At 45.1% G+C, this 7,233-nt stretch overlaps 1 pseudogene; it reads left to right on the top strand.

Annotated features, from left to right (window-relative positions):
- The first annotated feature begins 1,018 nt into the window (after positions 1–1,018).
- LOC131922257 (spliceosome-associated protein CWC15 homolog) lies at positions 1,019–3,647 on the top strand (annotated as a pseudogene).
- Positions 3,648–7,233: the final 3,586 nt, after the last annotated feature.

Below are 7,233 nucleotides of genomic sequence, written 5' to 3'. Positions count from 1 at the left end.
AACGCTGGAGGTAGACCGAGCAGAGTTCTCCAGAGAACACCGCTAGACTGCGCTACATCTTTCGCAAACCCTGTAAACTATCCCTTCACTTGTAAGTTACCCCACAAAATAAACCTCCCTTTTAACCATGTGGAGTGGCCCTAATAATTTCACCTATCTATCATCTATCTATCTATCTATCATCTATCTCTCTCTATCCATCTCTCTATCTGTCTGTCTATCATCTATCTATCTGTCTGTCTGTCTGTCTCTCTATCTATAGCTCTCATCAGAATCTTCCATCTCATCCAATTCTCCCTTGTATCCCCTTAATCCCACAGGCTTCTGCAGAACTCACCTCACCCCAGGACAACAGATACCCCAGGCTCTATGATCATGGTCTCCACTGCAAGGACGTCAGCTTTGCATTTGAGCTGGGCTGTCAATTCTGTAGCTTAGCTCAGAAGCTGGCTTGGAGCTGCAGAGGACCTGGAGATACATCTGTTCTGCTCTCGGAGGTCATGGGCAACCCCTTCAGATTTTCTGCACACTAGACCCAGAGCCTCTCCCTGACCATACACTCTGGTGCTGGTCCTCAAATACCAGAATGCCAAGAGACTCCACCCACTAGAGATGGAGAGCCAAGCTTATCCCCACCGCAGGCTTCCACATGTGGCACCAGATGCCAAATAGCCTTTTAATCGTGGAAAATTCATAAATTATTTTGTCCTGAGGCCTTTGATTCACTTCCTTCCAAACCACGGAGCTGCAACATCACAAGCCTAGTGACCAGAGCAGATGTTCTCAACCTGCGGGTCACAACCCCTTTGGGGATAGGTTGAACAACCTTTTCACAGGGATCACTAAAACCATCAGAAAACACAGGTACTTACATTACGATTCATAACAATAGCAAAATTACAGTTATGAAATTGCAATGAAAGTAATTTTACACTACAATATAAGGATCACAGCATTAGGAAGGTTGAGGTTCTGGAGGTCTGCAGCTGGGAAGAGGCCTGGGAAGATCTCAGCAAAGATGACAGGCAGAGATGGTACATTGGCGTATAAAATGGTGCTTCAACATCATGTGCCACGAGAGAACTGCCGAGATGCCCCCGAGAAGGAAAATGGACAAGGGAATGAGCAACTTGCTGTCGGCACAGGTCTGTGTTTGGGGGACAACTTGCAAAAGGGGTCTCTTAAGAACTGGAGCCAGCCTGTCATCCTCTTACCAGCCAGGGTAGTTTATAGAGCAGAGAGGAGATGGTGGAGAAGGAAGCTAAAACATTTCCTTGTGTGGCCCATAGCTGGCCATTGCCAGGGGTAACTAATGAGTCAGTTCGAGAATGTTAGGTGATCCGTAAACATCTCTCCTGGGGGGCTATCGCTGGGGTTCCTGGGGCAGGCAGTCAAGAATCTAGAGAAACAAGTCACTCTACTTCTAGAAAACAAATTATTGTAGTTACTGGATTTGTGACTGTTCAGCCAAGGATGGAGTTTGACAAAATGATTTGGCCCTTGGTAACAATGGCAAGTTAGAAGCAATGAGATACTAAGGGTGGCAATTGTGTGTGGATGGGGCTCTGAAGGGACTGTATAGTGCTGCAGGCCACAGAACCATGAAGCAGGAATTCAGCTGACTATAGCAGAGGCTAATACCTAGAAGAAGCAGGGCTCTTCCAGGGGAAAAAGCCAAGCCAAGCTTTTAAGTATATTTTAGCCAGTTTCTGCAATGATTTTCTTGTGCATTATAGTAGCTTTCCCAATTAATTCTTCTAAGAACTCCTAACAGTGTATTTTATCTGAGTTACCTCTCAAACATCCAAAGACAAACAGCAGACAGAAACAGCATTCCAGACTACCTGCTGGTCTCTTGTGTAGACGAATTGCTAAACAGTCTTCTTAATTAAAACACACACACACACACACACACACACACACACACACATAGAGCCAGAAATTGGGGTTAAAGCTGAGAGATCAGAGGAACAGGACAAGCCACAAGCCAACCTGACCTCACTGACCCTCCACTTCCAAAGAGACCTACTTCCTGTATACCCACGCCTATATGCCCTTTTGTTCTGCTAACTCATTGGCTCTCTCTGCCCAGCTACATCACTTCCTCTTCTAGCCCAGCTCCGTCACTTCCTGTCTGTCTGTACAGACCTCTAGACCTCTATGGTTAACTAATGTTGGAATTTAAGGCATGTGTCACCACACCTGACTCTGTTCCCAGTGTGGCCTTGAACTCGCAGAGATCCAGACATAACCCTGCCTCCTGAGTAACAGGATTAAAGGCGTGTGCTACCATTGCCTTACTTCTATGTTTAATGTAGTGGCTGGATTTTTTCTCTTATCCTCAGATAAACTTTACTGGGGGACACAGATAAAATATCACCACACTCCTGAATTAAGGTAAATATCCATACAGAGACACCACCTAGGCCAGACGAGTAAGGCAGGTGTTAGGTACAAACCTTTGCTTCTTGTACAAATTAAGCTTAACCCTTTCTTCCATAGCCCAAATGATATCTCTCGACCTCCCCTTTTAACATTTTAACTCAGAACAAAAGAGCATTCACGTACCAGGTGCATCAAGCCATGACACAGACTTCCTAGCTACCGAACAGACTCACCTTGTCCGAACAGAGAGTGGCAGGGCACAGTATGGCTGCTGGTAGGTGTAGGACACGGATCGTGGGAAGAAGAGAGGAAGGAACAAAGATGGAGATATGAACGAAGATGAAGACGAGAACAAGATGGGAAGAAATTAGAACTGTGAGAGGACAGGAGTCGAAGGGACAGCGAGGAGCTAAGTATGCGAATGGAACTGAAGCTGTGTAGATAGAATTTTGACTCAGAAGAATGAAGTGAATAGACTAAACAGCTTGGTGTACTTAGATTCATTCCCTCAGATTATTTCTCGCTGTTGGTAACATCTCTTCTGGAAACCCTGGGAAAAGACTATTAGAAGCTAGACCTTAATAGCCTTTGTTAGTATAGGACCCCCACTAGAAATAAAAGACCACAACAGCATCCAGGCCAACTTTGGAACCTGAGGTGTTCAAGCAGAGACCTTCCCTCTCATATAAAGATAAGATACAGACAACCCACACAGGATGCCCTGGAAGAGGTTCGAAACCATGACTTCAGGAGGGAGTTAGAAGAGAGAAAGAAAACTGCTGTGAGGAGGGGAAAAACAGGAATCATCCAATCCAAGAACATACACCTTCCTCTTCAGTGTCAAAGAGTCCCTGTGCAGGCCAGATTCCTGCGGCCAGCCTCGATGCCAACCAACCTCACAGATGAGCAAGGTGAGGATTTTGAGGAGGAGAGAGATGGCGGGTGATGCGAAGGCTCTTCTTGCAGACCTGGAAGAAACCATGAAGGAAAGAGCGGAAGAGCAGCCGGGAAGGACCAAGAACAAAAGCAGAGGAAGTGAGAATTTGCACGGAAAATATCCTGAGAGGAAACCCTCTCCTTAATCTCCATGGCTCATCCCAGCCTCGTGCCAGCTTCAGGGTTAAGAGAAGGTGGGATGTTAAGGAACCGTGCACAAGTATCGATGATGAGGAAAAAAAAAAAAATTTGTAAACGATGTACTTCCACCTGAATTTCGTAAAATATTCAAGGAGAAATATATCAAGTTTTATGTGCTTAACTAAAGACTAAAATGTTTTTTGTCTTTTGGTTTTTTTTTTTTAAATGTGTGTGTGTGTGTGTGTGTGTGAGAGAGAGAGAGAGAGAGAGAGAGAGAGAGAGAGAGAGAGAGAGAGAGAGAGAGAGAATCCGACAGTGCCAAAGCCGTTGAGGAGGGAGTAGCCGGGCTCCTCCAACTCAACACTGCTTCTAGGACAAAATGGAAGCTCCGATGAGAGTAAACACACATATCACATGAGCTGTCAACACTTGGTATTTCCCTGAATGAGTTGAAATTTGTGTTCACACGAAAACCTCAACAGGGCTATCTACAGGAGCTTTATTCGTAATAATTGCCCAAACTTCTTGTGAACCAAGATGCTCTTTAGTGAGCGAGGAGATGAGCTGTAGATCATCCAGACAATGGGTAATAACACACACACACACAAGCTGTCAAGAGACATGGAGTCTGAAATGTATATTACTGACTGAAAGGAATCATCTTTCAGTGATATATACTTTCAGTGGTATATACTCTACCACTCTAATTATATGGCATTCTAAAAAAGACCAACTACAGAGACAATAAGAGGATCACAGAGTCAGGGAAGAGATAGTAATGGGCGGGAGAGCACAGAGGACCGTCAAGTCACTATATGTGGTACTACCACAGTGAATACATGCCATTGTACTCTCGTCTAAGCACAGTCAATGCTTATACCAAGGGTACGCACGTGGACGTTGACAACACATCACTCGTGGGGATGTTGCTAAGGAGGTTATACATGCACAGGGATAGGAGATGTGTTGACATCTATGACCTTACTTTTTCTTTGAAATTTCTCTTAAAAACTGTGCTTAAAAACCATGGCAGCATCGTTTTTTGCCATAGGATGAAGACAAAAATCGTTTTGGAGATGAAGAGGCAGGTACTAGACTGGCACCGTGGATGGTGCCATCCCTGGACAGAGATGGTCCTGGGTTGTAGAAGAGAGTAAGCTGAGCAAGCCAGTAAGCAGCCATTTCTCCATGCCTCTACTTCAGTTCCTGCCTCCAGGTTCCTGCTTGAGTTCCTGCCTTGACATTCTTCAATGATAGACTATGACATGGAAGTGTAAACCAAATAAACCCTTTCTTCCTTCAAGGTGGTTTTGGTCAGTGTTTTATCACAGCAACAAAGAAGTTGGACACCGTGCAAGTATGGGGATATAAAGTTGGTACCTAGACCCGACATTAAACAGCCAGGTCCATGTTTTCCTCCCTGACTTTGGGTTTCATTTTATGCATCTGTTTCTAGATTATCAAATCCCTGGATTAATCTGCTATTAATCTCGGCACGCCTCAAGTCAGACCTCTGATGAACCTCCACATGCTACTCAGATAATTACAGAGGGCTTCCGGGAGGAGGTGACACTTGAGGTCAGTCTACTTGGGAGGAGTAGAGGAATTTCAGGAAGAAATAGAAAGAAGAAATCACTGTAAGAGGGACCACAGGGGGGCAAGACAGATGCCAAAAGGGCCCTGCTACTGTGGACACTAGTTGCCTGGAGTATAAGAAAAGACAGGTAGAGGGGCTGTACTACAGGAACACTGTGTGACCAGCTACATCTTTCAAGTACTGCAATGTGGTGGTTGGTGGCACAAATTACAGCTGACTTTGTTCAAGTTTTATTGTCATTAATGAGATTCTATAACCTGTATGAGACTTGGTTTCATCTTAAAAAAAAAAAAAAGATAAGAATAATGGCTAAATCTTAGGTTTGTGGTAAGGGTTAAATATGATAGCATGTAAAATGTGATTGAAAATGTTCTTCACTAAGCCCAGGTGTGTTTGGAGGGGGTACGTGTACATTTAAACAGGGTCTGTGCATGATGGACTAGGCTTGACTCTGTATTTGATGGATGATGCATTTAAATTTCTGATCCTCTTGTCTCTATCTCCCAAACACTGGGATTACAGGTAGGTAGCGATGTGGTTTACGTGGTGACGTGAGTCAAACTCAAAGATGGGTGTGTGTTAGGCAAGCATGCCGTTAACCAAGCTTTATACCCAGCCCTCAGATGTTTGTTAAAACAAAACAAAACAAAACAAAAGCCATGAGTTTCTTTTTTAAAAGTTTCTGTAAAAATAAATATGAATCCATGTTTTTTGTAGGAAGAACAGCCAGTGCTCTTAACCACTGAGCCATCTCTCCAGCTCCAAGAACAAGTTTTGACAATAAAAGAGAACATATTACATGGTCCTAGGAGTCACAACTGCAAGCTAATACATAGTGATAGCAGATCTCTGGGTACCTGAATGCGGAAAGAAGATATTATTACATGGAGTACAAAGGAATTTTGGAGCTGAAATGTATTTTCATAACAGCTCCCATGTGCTGAAACTTATCGATACTTTACATATATGTAGTGTGTTATATGTCATTTATATTCCAATTAAAAGGATGGGATTCTATGTTACACAGACGTGAATTCAAATTCTACATTTAAATTTCCCTTACACACTGTGTGACCTTAGTCCAGTCACTTATCTTCTGAAACTCGGCAATCCAGTAATAGTAATACTTCTGAGACTGTGATGAACGTAGGGTGATCTAACACATGCAAAGTGCTTGGGACACAATACACACTTCCCAAACCATAACGGTTATCCTGGTACCTCCTGCAGCTCCTGTGCTCAGGAAAATGCTCAGTAAAGTTGCGTGCTTCCTCCCCCTTCCCTTCCCCCACTGAATCCCCTGTTTGGTAGAAAAGCCAGAACTCTAGAGGAAACAGACACCAACTACATCATGCAGAAAACTCTGGGTTCTGCGTGTGGCAGGCAGCTCAGGGCAACTAGGCTTCATCTTGTCCCGCATATGTGTGACTGATGTCGACCCCACCAGGGAAAGCCTGGGGCGGTCCCTTCTGAGTTTTTACTGGCTTGAGCACAGACTGGGGTCTTTTTCTCCTGTAGGGAACTTTCCACATCCACAAATGCGGAACAGCTGGGGTTTGGAGCTCGCTTTTCCTCCAGCACGGAGCAAGCACTTTGGGGGAGGGCGACCCTATTGTCCGGGAGGTTTCTTTGGCCACAAAGACTCTGCTAATGTCCCTGCGGTCCTGAAGCAAAACTAGACCAGTGACAGAACAAGGTCTGTTCTGTGAGGCCGGAGCGGCTGAAACTTTAGTAGTGCGTCAGAGTGACTACTCTTCCTGGTCCCACAGAGATAGATAGATGGTCAGGAAGAGCCAATGGTGTGGTGGCTGGGTAGGGTGGCTGTGGCAGGCTCTGTGCCGGTGTGTTCAGTGTGAAGGCGGCTTGCTAAAGCATCTGGTACCCATTTTCCTGGTGGCAGGTGGCAGAGCTGTTTTCATGGGGCTGGGCTGGCTCACAAATGAGCTCTGGTGAGCTGTGAGCTGAGTTCTGCAGATGTCTGTAAGCACTGCAGCCTGGCATTCGGGGACTTCTAGGAAAAAGAGAGAAGGCTTCCCAAACGGACCAAGGCTGGGAGGTCTGCATTGTTTCCACTTTTTGGAGGCAGCAGAGCCTTAAATAAATAGCATTAAGTTGCACTGGGGCTGTGGTGGGGTGGGAGCGGAGACTGTAGTTGACCTCATGTGGAGCTTGCA

This window comes from Peromyscus eremicus, chromosome 12 (genome assembly GCF_949786415.1).
Source record: "Peromyscus eremicus chromosome 12, PerEre_H2_v1, whole genome shotgun sequence".
NCBI classification, from domain to species: Eukaryota; Metazoa; Chordata; class Mammalia; order Rodentia; family Cricetidae; genus Peromyscus; species Peromyscus eremicus.
Note: the sequence above shows the minus strand (reverse complement) of the source record. Positions and strands in the feature narration are given on the sequence as shown.